At 39.1% G+C, this 15,091-nt stretch overlaps 1 long non-coding RNA gene across 2 annotated transcripts in view; it reads right to left on the reverse strand.

Moving 5' to 3' along the window:
• Nucleotides 1-7,726: 7,726 nt before the first annotated feature.
• Nucleotides 7,727-15,091, reverse strand: part of LOC140501812 (uncharacterized) — a 61,803-nt gene continuing 54,438 nt past the window's right edge. For both annotated transcript variants that reach the window (XR_011966366.1, XR_011966364.1), the window contains 3 exons: nt 12,787-12,956; nt 11,452-11,491; nt 7,727-7,838 (listed from right to left, as the gene is read on the reverse strand). This is a non-coding gene — a long non-coding RNA (uncharacterized lncRNA). The remainder of the gene's footprint in view (nt 7,839-11,451; nt 11,492-12,786; nt 12,957-15,091) is intronic.

Genomic DNA, 15,091 nt, shown 5'->3' on the forward strand with positions numbered 1-15,091 from the left:
TTTAGTTCATAATGAAGAAATGGAGTCTGTAGAATTTGAATTAGGTTTTAGAGGATGAGGAGGATTTCAATGGGGGTAAATGGAGGGCATTCCAAGAGAGAGGACATTCCATGGAGGGAAGAAGACCCAAGGGACACCAGTGGTGCACAGGTAGATCAGTTCCACTGGAATAGGTTTGTGTTAAAATTAGGATTAAAACATATCATATCCTAGAATGTTTACATTCCATTTTTCCAGGTAAAGGAACTGAGGTTCAGAGAGAGATGGAAAGACGTAACTAAATCTAGATCACGGTCTTCTGACTCCTGATTCTCAACTTGTCTTAGAGCAAGTTTCAATCGTGGTGGTTGCTATTTAATTCAATGTGTTTGCCATCCTGATTGTATGAATTTAAAACCACCTTATCCCAGTTGTTAGTTTCAGGATTAAAGATATTGAAGAGGGAATGGGGAATTTCCTTCATGTCTTCAAAACACTAAACCAAAACAGTGACAGTTATGACAACACTGAGGTATTCTGACAGAGATATGAAACCAAAAGACGTTTTCTCCATATTCATTATGTTGTGGCCAAATTATGTGGGACCTTAAATAGCAGGCTATGATGTGCTTATCACATGGGCAAATGGGAGGCATTAAAGGGTTTTGATAAGGGGAATCATCTGCTGAGAGAGGTGTTTTAGGAAGATTAATTTAGAGACATCTTGGAAGGTGGATTGGACTGGTGAGACTAGAGACAGAGAGTCTAGTGTTAGGCTACTACAAATGCACAGGAGTCAAAAGTCCCTTCTAGGCTACTGAAGTTCTCATCCCAAAGCCAAGGAATGAGAATAACTAACCACAACGTATTTGCCATAACCCACAATTCCTCTGCCTTGTTGAGGAGAAGATCAGCAAAGTTGCCCTTCAAATTCTATTACCCTGGTCATCTAAACAGTCTACAACAACAAATATTGATTAAGCACCTACTATAAATAAAACCCTGTGCTAAGGATAAAAGTTAAAAAAAAAACCTGCCTTTAAAAATTACATTTTAATAAATAGGGAAGCCAAGAAGGAAATGAATAATTTGTTTACCCAGCAAAGAAAGTATTTACACTGCAATGAAAATTAGGGAACTATTAGATCTTCTTCAGTTTATCAAGCAGAGGATCACATAAACAGTTTCTCTAAAAGTCAAATATCTAGATGAGTAACGGCAGCCAGACTCAGGGCCAGGAGGACAGGACACGTTTGATACACTTGAGAACCCTGCTTTACTATTGCCAGAACTCCAGAAGAAATTGCCTATATCTTGCACCTCTAAAGAACAGACATCATGCCAGAAAATATCACAGGAATACAGGCTGATGAGCATTCCAAATTAAGCAAATTTAAGTGACTTTACTTAGAGTAACAAATGCTGCCATTTTGGATCTTCTCAAGGATGGAGGCCAGCAGGAAGTAGTGGCAAATCGTGGTCCCACTTGAAATTTTCACTTTCTTTGGAATGTTGCTTTATCAAACAAGGAAAAATATCTCACAATCACAGAATGGGAGATTTGGAAAGTCATATAGTGCATGGAGCAGTCATATAGTGCGTGGAACAGTCATATAATGCAATCCATACCGCAAAAGAATCTCTAGTACAACATGACTGACAAGCTTCTGACCAAAGACTTTTCTATGAAGAGGAGGCCAACATTCCTTGAGGCAATCCATTACATTTATGGTCAATTCCAAAGATTAGGAAGGTTATTTTTATTTGCTTTAGCCCTAAAAATGATCTTGATCTTGCTTCTTTGTAACTCATTTTCTCTTGTTCATCCTTCCGAGGGCTATGGAATCAAGCCTGATACCTCTTTTAGATATCTGAAGACAACTGTCACATCCTCTCAAAATCTCCTCTTCTCAAGGCTAGATATATCCCCAGATCCTTAAGATGATGCTAATGTGAGCCAGCTTCGAACAATAGACTTTACAAAATTTCTACTTAGGTCTGTTTCCCCACCCATAATTCATTCTACTCAGATATCATGATGAGAAGCAGCTACATGACTGGCTCCCATAAGGGGACTGGAGTGTATCTGTGGCTTATGGCCACTAGGATTTCCATGATAAGACAGTGTTATAACTCCCGTATCCATCAGTCATTTCCAAAGTAATAAGCCTTATTTTGTCGGTCCCATTTCAGGTGTTCCTCCTTGCTTTTACTCTACCTAATGACACATTCATTTGTATGAAATGCTAAAATTCTGTGTGTTTAACTCTAGGTTTTTACCAGTTGAGTGTTATACCACAGTCACACAGACACAACTAATTAACTACTATGTGCATTTCCTCTAATGTAATCCACTGATCAGTACAGATCACATTTTTCAGGTATTATTCATACAGTCAGGTGGTACAATCAGAATGAGTTCAAATCTTGTCTCTGATAGGACCTGAGCTAGTGACCCTGTACAACTTCAGGCAAATCACTCAGTTTCTCTTCAGCCTTGCTTTTCTTCTCTGTAAAATGGGGACGATAAAATCATCTACCACAAGCAGGTTTATTGTAAATATAAAAGAAATATCAATAGAAAGTACTTCGCAAACCTTCAAGTGCTATATAAACGCCATTATTATTACCATTCAGTTCTTAGGAATGCAGTCAACTTTCAAAATTCATGCTGGTGGAAATAAGCAGTGATCTAAATTAGCCAGTCTTTTACTTGTTTTAAAGATGTATGTGTCTTTCTTAGACTTATGACAGAATTAATTTGTATTTCCTGAATATTTACCAAATGGAAGTAAGAAAAGTTAGCCTGAAAACCTGGTTATAAGTAGCAGGGAAAAGGGCCTGGTACAATAGGAAACATTTGCTCAATAGAACCCACAAAGCAGAAAGGCTCCACATTTGAACACACAGTGACTACCTTCAGAAAAACTGAAGACATTGTCCAACCATGACCCTCTAGAAGTAATAGCCCCTGTATAGTAGGGTTTTGTTTTGGGGGGGGGGGGGGGGTATTAGTCTGGACCTTTCATCATTTCAGGGAAATTCATAGTGAAGAAACTCATTGAAATCCTATTCAGCTGTTGCCTCTGCAACCCTTAGTCAGTGTTTCCTGGGGCACTGAGTCAAAGTCACACAGCCACTATGTGTCAGAGGTGGGACAGAAACCCAAGTTTTCCTGACTCAGAGGACATCTCTCTAGTACCCTTAACCTTCTGTCTCCCATAACAGAAAGTAAAAAGTAGAAAATATAGGCACTGCCTTCCTGGTGAGAGTATTATAAGAAGGAAGGAAGCATTTTTAAGCACCTATGTGTTAGGGAGCATTCTAAGCATTTTACAGTTATGTCAATTAATCCTCACAACAATGTTGGGAGATATATGCTATTGTTACCATCTCTGTTTTACACTTGAGGGAACTGAGGCAGACAGAGTAAGTGATTTGCCCATGACCATACAACTAGTGTGTCAACAACATTTGAACTTGGGTTGTTCTGACTTTAGGCCTAGCACTCCATCCATCAAGTCACCTAGCTGCCATCTAAGAAATAGTAAAGAAGGTTATATATTATGGAAATAAAGGGCACTACTATTATTGAACCTTAACATTTAAAATATTCTAGCAGAATTAAATTTCAATTCAATAAAACCAATCTGGTTTAAAAATATTTTAAATACAATCTTATTAACTGCCCCCAGGGCTCACATTGATTGGGAAATATAATTCTTTTGGTTAAATTATTTCAGCGTGGAAAATAGTTCAAAAATGCAAAGATCTTATACCAATAATTCACTGGGTGACTCTCTGATGTGCCTACCACTGAATGCAGCTGAGAGAAATCGCCAAATGTTAAACTGTTTCCACACTTATGACTATGAGGAAATGGATAAGAAGAGAAGAAACCTAGAAAAAGGGGAAAAAATAAATGGAGAAAAAAGTTTGTTTATAATATGTGGATTCTAAGTTAATTCTATATTCATCTAAGAGTCTGATGTTTTAAAAAAAATAACCTAGTGTTCTTTTCATAGGCTTTAAGAGCTATGACCCAACCTCTTTAATGAGGAAACTGAGGCCTGCAGATAGGAGTAACTTCCATAAGATCACAGCAGAACCAAAGCTACTATGAGATCATATACTTCCATTCATAGACTTCTTTCCACTGCCTCCTGCCCTTAGTAGAAAATACTATGTTCCCTTAGATAATTTTCAGACAAGATGCTATTTTGACAGTGGGAAAATCCCTCTTGGATACTGATGAAAGCATGAGGTACAAATCCAGTAACAAAAACACTACTATCCATCACTGATGTTGAGAACCAAAGCTACACAAAACGATTGGTTGTTTTTCTAATGTATACATTTGGAAATATATGACTTTGCTAATAATTTAGGCTCTTCTACTTAAAATCAGAGCAGGCTCACTTCCGTTTGCATTAAACTTAGTTTTGTTATGGCTGTATCCCATTACCATCATTATCATCAATTAATAGTCTTTCTTTGCACTGAGCTCATCTGTCTTCAGTAGGAATTCCACACTTGGAATGATGGGAGTAATATGATTCCCCCACTCTGATGTTAGAAACAGTTGATACCACCTTGGCAAGCCTACTGACTAGGCCCTCTCCTTGGAGGAGTATCAGGTGCACCTATACTGGTTGCTCCATCCTTTGACTATTTTCAGTGAAAGACCAAGGAACTCTAGCAGCTATCCCTGTCTTACCATAGAATCATAGAATGTTAGAGCTAGAAGAGACCTGAGAAGTAAACTAGTAAAGTTTAACTCCCTTGTTTGACAGATGAGGGAACTGGACATGTACGATTTCAGGGACTTACCCAAGATTACGAAGACAGCATCTCTTGAATTTCAACCTATTGTGCCTTCCTCTCTACCATTGATTAAGAAATAAGTATTTGTGCAGTCTTTCAGTGTACTCAGTTCTGTTTCAGGCTGGAGTGGGAGGATTTGGAGGGTTCAGAGAAAGTACTAAGATATGTATTCCAAGCTCAAGGAGTTTAGAGATGAGGAGAAAAGGTGACAGTGCAAAGAACATTGATTTTGTAGTAAAGGACCCAGGTTGGAAACCTAATTTTCTACCATTTATTCCCTGTGTAACCTTGGGGAATGTCACTTCATTTGTCTAGGCCTTAGTTTCTTGATCTGTTAAATGGAAGACTTGTCCTAGATGACCTCTAAATTCTCTTCCAGTTCTAAATATATGATCTGATGATTAGAGGAAAATGCACAAACTGATAGAAGGACAATTATACAGCCTTGTCCCCAAAGTCTTGGTGCAGATTTAAAATTAAACCTGATCTCTTTTGCTCTAAACCTGTTTGGAGTTGTTGTGGAATCACTTCAGTCATGTCTGACTCTTCATGACCTCATCTGGGGTTTTCTTAGCAGAAATACTGGAGTGGTTCGTCATTTCCTTCTCCAGCTCATTTTACAGATGAGGAAACTGAGGCAAGCCGGGTAAAGTGATTCGCCCAGAGTCACACAGCTAGTAAGTGTCTGAGGCCAGATTTGAACTCAAGTCCTCCTGACGCCAGGGCTGTGACTCTATCCATTGTACCACTTAGCTGTTGCAGCGGATAGAGCATGGGGCATGGAGTCAGGAAGACTCATTTTCATGAGTTCCCATCCAGCCTCAGATATAGCTATGTGACCCTGGGCAAGTTAGTTAAATGTGTTTGCCTCAGTTTTGCATCTATAAAATGAACTAGAGAAGAAAATGGTAAACCACTGCACTATCTTTGCCAAGAAAGCCCCAAAATGGGATCATGAAGAGTCAACTATAACTGAAATCCTTAGAGCAATCCTTAGAGTAAAGAATATACAGGGTGACTTTTGGGACACGCTTGAAATTCCTGACTCTAAGGGTCGCTATATGGATTTAATGAAGGGGAGCTCATTGTGGACAAGAGTTGTGGGAGGCTTTTTATAAGATATAAGAAAAGCTGAGATTTAATGGAATTAAAAAATAACCAGTCTTTATATACTTAGTGCATAGAGGTTTATAAAATGATTTAAATATGTTATCTCTTTAGATTCTCACAACAACCCTGTCAGTTAGGGACTATTATTATCCCCATTTGACAGATGGAGAAACTGAGGCCAGGAGAGGTTAAATGACTTACTCAGCATCACAACGGGTCTGAGACTGGACTCAAACTCAAGGTTTCCTAACTTTAAGTCTAGTGTTCTTTCCACTGAATTCTTTCTCCATTATTTTTTTCCAAGACAAAGGTTTAACCAAATAGCCTATACGTTGGTTTCAGTAGTGTGGATCCTTAGAAGGATCTATGCTCATCAATATGGGTACTCCCACTAAACATGCAGATTTCAACTCATTCATTTTTTTAGCTTTGATCTACTATTCAATTTTTAGCTTTTTAGCTTTGGTTTACTTATGAGAAAACTCTCTGGTTATTTATCTTTGCATGGAATTAGTCTGAAAATCCTTTACTTCTCTTTCTCATCTTCTAATAGGTTTAATCTCAACATGAGCTGAAGGCAGAATTCTATAGGACTTTACTATTCTAGAATAAGTGTGGTATAATGGAAGGAGTCCTAGATTTGAGCCCTGGGTTCCAGTCCTGCCTCCATCCTTTACTTATTATCTGTGCCACCTTAGTCAAGTCACTTCCATTCTTTGTGACTGAGTTTCTTCATCTACAAAATGAGAGGGTTAGACCATATGACCCTAGGAGTCCTTTCCAGCTAGCAATCTATGGTTCTGTGACTAGGCTTCTGTCTGTAATAGACTAGACAGGACTGAGGTCCAAGAGAATACCAAAAATCAGTTCTTCCAAAACTAAGCTAAATATCTTATCAAACTTTCAGAACAGAAACCATGACCAAGTCCTGCCTGGATTGGAATTGAGGAGGGTGGCAGCTGGATCCAATTAATTTTGCACAAAAGACCCCCAGCAAGATTTTGGCCTCTAAAGTGATATGTTACCTGTATTACCTATATTATTTAATTTTCAGAAATCTTATTCTTTGACCCTGTCCAACTCCCTCATCCTGGAAGCTCCTGCCTCTCTAGATTCACAGCCTTGAAAATCTAAAACACATGTCTTGTAATTTCTTCATTGAACTCGACAAGAAATCCTGTTTATTCAAAATTACTCGTCATTTCCAATGATCCCGGCTGTCTACAGTGAGTGAAGCATATTCAAAGCCTGTGAAGTTTAGATGTTGTTTACCCAAGCAGCTCCCTGGAATGTCAGGCCAAGCAAGAAAAATGTCGAAGCTCCCTGCTCCTGTAACTGTACACTGCCCTCACTCACAGGCTGGAACCAAGTATTGCTATTCAATATTACCACAGGGCCTGGGGAAAGTTCTTAAATAACCCTGCTTTGCTGGAAGAGTGCACAAGGAGTGGAGGAAGCAGTAAGGGAAGATGGGTGGTTTGCACATCCTCAAGAATGCTAATTGGGTCATTCGCAAAGGTGGGTCACTTTCAAGGATGTGAAACATCCCTCCATTAGAAACAAAGAAACTAGAAACTTGGAGCCCATAGGTGAAAAAGCCAGAACAAGCCACTGTCCGGGCAACACAGGGAAGAAAATAACCTTTGTTTCTTAGAGAGGGGCCAGACTCATTCTTTGTGTCTACCTAAGAAAAAGTGAATCAAGTTAAGGTTTCACACATTATTTGTTCCATCAGGCCTAGTTGTTTCAGAGGCCTTAAAGGAACACACATCTGTTGTTTCTGGACTGTAATAATAAGGCAAGTTGGCCAGTACCAGGTAAAAGGCTGGCCGACTTTATTCTACGTTGAATTTATTTCCTGCCAACTTCGAGGAGCGTCCACACAGTGAAGCCTTCATTCTGAATTGATTATCCATGTTGGTGCACTGTTGAAAAAGAACATGAAAATGAGGAAATCAAAATTCAATGCAGGTGCAGCGGCAGCAGCTTCTAGGACTGATCCCTGATCCCAACTGTCTACCATGGGATGAGAAATTGAATTAGGCAGCTTCCTGGAAGAGGCAGGTGACTGGCTCCATTAAGCTAGTTGATGGTTTATTGTACTGTTTGACTGATGAGCATTCTTGGTATCCTCCTTCTTCCCTTAGGTTTTACTCACTTAAAAATCCCATTATGCACCATGTGATCAGCCTACATGAAAACAACATGACTTGATTCCCTTTGTATGAAGGAAGATAATTCCTACTGAAATTGATTATATCAGTAACCAGCCTCTAAGTGCACGCTGAGTTTGGAATATTGATCACCTACTTCTGAGGGCTTACATTTGCAAAGTGTTTTTTTTTCCTCAATCATTTAATTATATATTCCTCATAATATTTGAAATGCGCTTGCATGCAATAAAAGAGATGATGACCATGTTTCTACTGTGTGACTTCTAGGACATTTATTACCTGTGTAAGCTAGGTAGAATCAGCTAGTAGAATCAGTGTGGGGTCTAAAATGCTCAGAGAAATAGAGTGACATATCCAGGGTCACACAGTTAGAATATGTCAGAAATTGGATTAGAACTTAGAACTTTGTGATTCCAAGTGAAGCATTCTTTCCACCATGCCTTGCTGTCCTTTTTTCTAAAGCAAATTGTACAAAGGCAATAACTGATATATGGAAAAGGAATATTGACTGGACCCCTCTATGAGGCTGATAGAACTTAAATTGTGGCCAAGATGAACATTGCCAAGAACATTGAAAATTTACTCAACATCACATCAATTGATGCAAGCAAAATAAAGTATCAACTGAGCAGTGCTCAGTCCCTGGTGCTTTTTCTTGCTGAGAATTTGAAGACGTAGCTAGATAGGGCCCTAACATATCCAGTCACTGCAATAGAGAAGACAGCAAAAATAAATCATCTTCAGTGGCTTTTCCTTCCATAAGCAGTCTGCCTATCTATCCTGGGCAAGAAGGGACTTGTCTTCTCTAGAAGGAGCTTCCTCACCCCAGGCAACTAGTTCTTTGAGCTCAAAATCTTCCCTAGAAGCTGATGCCCTTAAGCTTAAATTGGTTACTTGAACGCTGTTAAAGTTTTAGTCTAATAGGATCAGAAAGTCCACCTAACCTAATTCCATGCTTAACTTTTACTTGCTAATTTTACTGGGTCAGAATGTATTGAGATAGCAATCTTTCAATAATCTGTCTAGAGCTCTCAAGGTTTAGTCCCATCTCTCCCAGTTTTTCAATCATTGGCCACATCTTGTTTCAATACTTTTGCATCTCCCATACAAATGAATGGGGAAGGAAAAAGTCCCAGAACTGCTGAACTTAGGCGACAGTCATTTTCACTGCCAAATCTAGTCACATTCTGAGCCTCTCATATGTGCATAGGGCACACAAAATCTTTCCATACTTTGAGCCTTCCCTTTACCCTAAAAATGCCTGCATTATGTGATGGGGAGTCAAGACATAAGGTCATCTAGGGAACTCCAAGTGCCTAAGACCTCTCCATTCAAGCAGCTTCTGGACTTCCACCTTTTCCATAAAGTCATCCCCATATAATTGAAAGAAAAGTAGAAAATTTCTCCTGGACTAACCCTTTCAAAACATGAACAGAGCAAAAATATTTTAAAACTCTTTTAGAATAAGAACTATTTCTTATTTATGTAAACACAGATCTTCAGTCTTAGAATGGACTTAGGAGACCAATCAGTCCAACCCACACCTGAACGGAAATTCTCCCTACAATTTACCAATTAAATGGTCATTCAGTCTTTGTTTGAAGACCTCAAGTGAGAGGGTATGAACTATCTCTAAAGACCTCCTAGATTTCATCTTCGAGTCTCTCTTAGAGTGTAGAACAATACCCTACACACAACAAGTATACCCTACATGTTTACTGATTTGAATTGGCTAATTGAATTAAATTTCTATGACTCTCCCATTTAGCACTGAAAATATTCAATACAAATTGTCACTAAGCTTATATAGGATATAAATATAGTAAGAATATGAAGGTGTTTTAGAGAGGAAGGAATAGGGAAATCATAAAATGTGGATTGATATTCAATCTAGAAAATGGAATGTTACAGAGTGACACATTGTATGTCTCTAGTGCCATGGAGAAATAAATATCCCAGTCTATTTGGCAGCTCTATCCTCCCTCTATAATGGAGAAGGGTGACTCACCAAGCTTACTCAGGTGGATGGAAATATCCCCATCCAAATTCTTCTCATCTGAGTCTCTGTTCACCAAACTACCTTTTGGTCTTAACTAGATTTTTCACAGAGGTTTCCATTTTGTAAAGAAAATAGGCTAGTTGACCAACATGAGAATCCACTTAACACAGTTATATTTATCATTCTGTACTATTACTCTGATTTTCACGTAAGGTGAACAAGTATTCTTAGGACCTGATCATTGAGGTCCTATACATGAGATATATATGAGTTCCTCAGAAACTAGCTCCTGAGGAGGTGAACACCTGTCAAACCTGACCATGATTAACAAACAAGGTTCCTTCTTTGTTGGAGTTGTTAAGACTGACCTGATTTTCAAGAAGATCTTCTTAGAGAAAATGACCAAATTGAAATCCCAGGAGGTTGTCATATCTTGGCAAATGAAGGGGTAGCAAAATTAGAATTCACAGGACCCAAGAAAATGCATTAGAAATGCATGTAGCTATAAAGAACCCAAGTCCATATTATCATAAGGACATTTTATCACAGATCTAAAATTGGAACGGGTCTTAGAGGTCATCTAACTTAACCCCCTCATTTTACAGACAGAAAACTGAGAAAAGCAAGGAAATTAAGTTAATTTGTCAGTGGCATAAAAAGTAGTAGGAATAAGGCCAAGTAGGTGGCATAGTGGATAGAGTGCTGGGCCTGAAATCAGAAAGATTCCTCTTCCTAATTTCAAACCTGGCCTCAGACACTTATCAGCGGTGTGACCCTGGATAAGTCACTTCCTCCTGTTTGCCTCAGTTTCCACATCTGTAAAATGAGACAGAGAAGGAATGGCAAACCACTTCAGTATCTGCCAAGAAAACCCCAAATGGTTGTCAGGAAGAGTTGGATATGACTGAAATGACTGAACCACAACAACATAAAGGTAGCACAAAGATAGCAGGAAAAGTGAAACATGAACCCAGGTCTTACAGTTCTAAAAGCCAGCATTCTTTTCCCTGGGCCAGGTGTGGGGAACCTACAGCCTTCAGGCCACATATGGTCCCCTAGGTCCTCAAGTGCAACCCTTTGACTCCAAATTTCTCTGGATTCAGTCAAAGGGCCACACTTGGGAACTACATACAGCTTCAAGACAGCAGGTTCTCCACCCCTGTGCTGGACTGTGATGCTTTCCTCTGTCTTGCCTAATAAAAATAACAACATTAATTAAAAGAACACTACAAGTTCCTTGCATAAAAAGGGCAAATAATAAGCACTTAAAGATTGCTTGTTAAATGGATGTAGAAGTAAAGAATAAACTAAGTTTCAACAAATAGGAATACACTTTGATCCCTTTATATAGAAATATATACTTACAGGGTGCTTGAGCAGACCCTCTCATTTTATTCTCACAGCCCTGCAAAGACAGATCAGGGATTATTAACTTCATCTTACAGATGGCAAAACAGAGTCTCAAAGAAGTCAAGTCACTTTCTCAAGGTCATGTACCTTGTAAATGGGATCCAAATCTGTCATCTAGCTCTAAGGGACCTTCCATTATGCCATATGGTCTCTCTAACAGAGAATGTGTCAGAACTACTGCCTAGATGTAGCAACCTTAGACCACTTTGGAAATAACCAGATGAGCTGAGGTACAATTCCAACAGCTGTTATTAACAATATACAGTCATACCCAAGGGTAGTACAATGCATTCCTCAATGCCTCCAGAACATTCTATCATTATGCCCCTCTCTGAACAGTTCACTCTCATGTGCTAATTCCTCCCCCAGGTAGATATTAATTATCAAATATTACAATAAATAAACATGCTCTGCCTTTGATCCTGCCCTTGTGCGTTATGAACAGAATGGGGCCACAGTTGGGATGTTCCTTGACTCTCTGAGATCTTTATACCACTACTACATATTGAGCTGGCTGGCACTCAAGCCTGAGATAACTTTCAGACAAATGTTTCCTTTTCTTTAGCGTAAAACCCCAGTCAATCATCCCAAGAGGCTCTCTTCTCTTTCATACAATCTTCTTGTATCACAAGGTTGATGGTAGAGGCCTGTGGCTTCTCCAAGGAGGCATTAGGGGTACTTTTTATCTATTCTTACCCACTCCTCTCCACTCATTCAAGATCTGCAAAGTTACCATAATAGAATTGAGGGATGGTGTCAGAAGCTCTGGGTTTCACTCTCACTTCTGTCACTCTTTGAGTCTGGGCAAATCTCTTAATCTCTCTGAATTTTTTACTCATTTGAAAAGTGAAAATTTCACTGAGACTTCAGAGGGAAAGAATAAAGCAGGTAATATTTGTAATAGATTTTTTGCAATCTTAAATATGAAATATGGTCTAATATTACTATTCTCATAGAATGCACTAAGATGGAGTCTTCGCATCCTTTGGGGACTTGACCATTTACGGAACCTTGTCAGTGTCCAGTTAGCTAGTGAAAAGGAAAGGAGAAGAGGCAGGAGACAAATGCTGAAAGCGATGGAATATTCCTGTCCTTCTCTCTGTCAAGAAAAGATGCCTGTGCACACACATGTATATTATATGTAAAAGCACGTACATACCATCCCAATATATCATGTCACTGGACTTGGAACACACCCAACTTGCCCAGCTGCAGTAATTAAGCACAAATCTCCAAGCAGTCACTTATGGTGGCCATGAAATATGATCAGAGAGGAGTCAAATTCCTTACCTGTTAGATGTTGAAACTGAAATCTTCAAGAAACAAATGGATTTTATCCCCTCATTGTTCATTCAAAGAACAGGTCATTTGAAAGCAGCACACTTTTACACTGTCTGTGTAGGTTCATAAGCCAATGTCAAACTTAAGTTAAACTAGTATCTGTCAGGGATCTATATATTCTGTGGAGAAAAAGAATAAAATTCAGTTTAACAGCTGGTGATATTTCTTCAATGTTTCAGCATTTTCTAGTAAAACAAACCAGCTTGCGCACTGCAGACACTTGATCTCTTGAACAGAGAAAAGAAATAAACCTAATTGAAAGGAATTGAAAAGAATAACCTAATTTGGAGGGTGAAATGAGTTCTCATAACTAGAGGACAGAATTACAGAATTTCAGAAGTGGAAGGATAGAATTCAACTTCTTTTTAAAACCAGATTTGGTTTTGATTGCGTCTACATAGGAAGCTTCTGGTGAAGAACTCCCTCTACCAACGCAAGTCCTCACCTTCACGGCAATTTACAGACTTAGAGAATTGCCTAAGCGCATTAGTACCTTAAGGTTAAGTGACTTTACCAAGGTCACCTGGCAGATAGTGTCAGAGGCAGGACTCATTGAGGCAAACTATCTATCCACTTTGCGAGGCTGCCTGTCCAACCAACGTGTAAACAAAAATCCTCCTGACAACAGACCCAATAAGTATATCTCCTATCTTTCAACTAAGACCTCAAGTGAGGAAAACCCCTTATTCCCAATCCCAGCCCTTGCAGGCAGTCCATTTCACTCTTGGCTGGCTCTAACGGTTAAATTTTTCTTTACATGGATCCTAATTCTGTCTCCCCTTGACTTCTACCTATTATTTCTAGCTTTGCCTTCTGGGAACAACCAGAAGAAACCTAATCCCTTGTCTCCAAGATTTTACCTAAAATATTCAAAATCAACAAACACACACCCATCCCCCAATGCTCTTTTCTCCACATTAAACTTAACCATTTCCTCAAACTTATCTTCATATGAAGAGGCACTTCACTGTACTGGCTGCCTCTTCTGGATACTTGTTTGTAATGTCCTTCCTGATCTTGGTCCAAGAATTGAGCACAGTGTGTACTCCATTTGTGATCAGGGGCTTTGTACAGTTTGTCTTGACTTCCTTAGTCCCATACACTCTTTGGAAGGAGGTCAGACCTGTCATTTCATTAATATAAGGATCTTCTAATGAGAAAGTGCCTTCTGCCAATGCTTATCAATGCCTGGTCTACAGTTTATAGTCTCAGAGAGCTGAGGGCACTGAAAGTGTAAGTCGTAGACACTACGTCTTTCTTCATACAGCCATGTATGACATCGTCTTTTTTGGCTGCCAAATCACACCATTGACTCATATTGACCTCACAGTTTACTGTTAAGCTTATTGATTTGTGCTTATTACACACACATGCACACACACACAGCAGTGGTTAAATTCAAATTCTCTTAACACGTATATATTGTACAGTCACTCTGTGCCTCACCAGACATAGTTAGGAAAGGAACTACAGAAGGAACAGTAAACATAGTTCCCTACTCTCAATAATAAAAGACAATTTGTTATTAGTACCAAAGAAGTGGTAAGGACAAGAAAGGTAGAAGGAAGAGCTTGATGTGGGCTGCAAGAATCCAGGATGGCTCCCCAAAGGAATTAGGACTTGAGCTAGACCTTGAAAGAAGAGCGGGATTGTGTTTTAGGTTTGTCCAGCTAGAGTCCCAAAAGAGTCTTGTAAAGCTGGGGTCAAAGAACCTCTAATCTCCATAGTCTACTATGGAGGACTATCTAGCTCCTCTCTGCTTATATGTAGGGCTCTCTTTTAGATACTGAAAAATATGGGAATAGGAGTCATCCAACTACTAGCCACAAGGATGTAGCTAGTACTTTGGCTCTCCCATTAATTAATCAGTCATTCAGGAAACATTTAAGCTTCTGCTGGGAAATAACAATACAACTATAGAAGTAAGACAACCTTTGTCCTTAAAGGGTGTCCTTAAGGCTGCAGTGGCATAATATATTTGCAGATAAGTAAATATAGGATGAGCACAAAGTAATTTGGGGGGTGGAGATTTAACAGCTGGGAGAATTGGTGAAAGTCTTTTGAAAGCGGTGGCATTGAGCTTAAGTTTAAAGGGAATTAGGGTTAATGAGAATTAAAAGTTAGAAAGGAAATCACTCCAGGCATAGAGGCTTATCTGTGAAAATGTAAAGCTTCAGTAGAAAGAACCATTGTGGTTGGAGTATAAACTTATGTGAGAGGGAAGGAATACATGAAAAGTCTAGAATGATTGACC

This window comes from Notamacropus eugenii, chromosome 4, assembly GCF_028372415.1.
Source record: "Notamacropus eugenii isolate mMacEug1 chromosome 4, mMacEug1.pri_v2, whole genome shotgun sequence".
Taxonomy (NCBI): Eukaryota; Metazoa; Chordata; class Mammalia; order Diprotodontia; family Macropodidae; genus Notamacropus; species Notamacropus eugenii.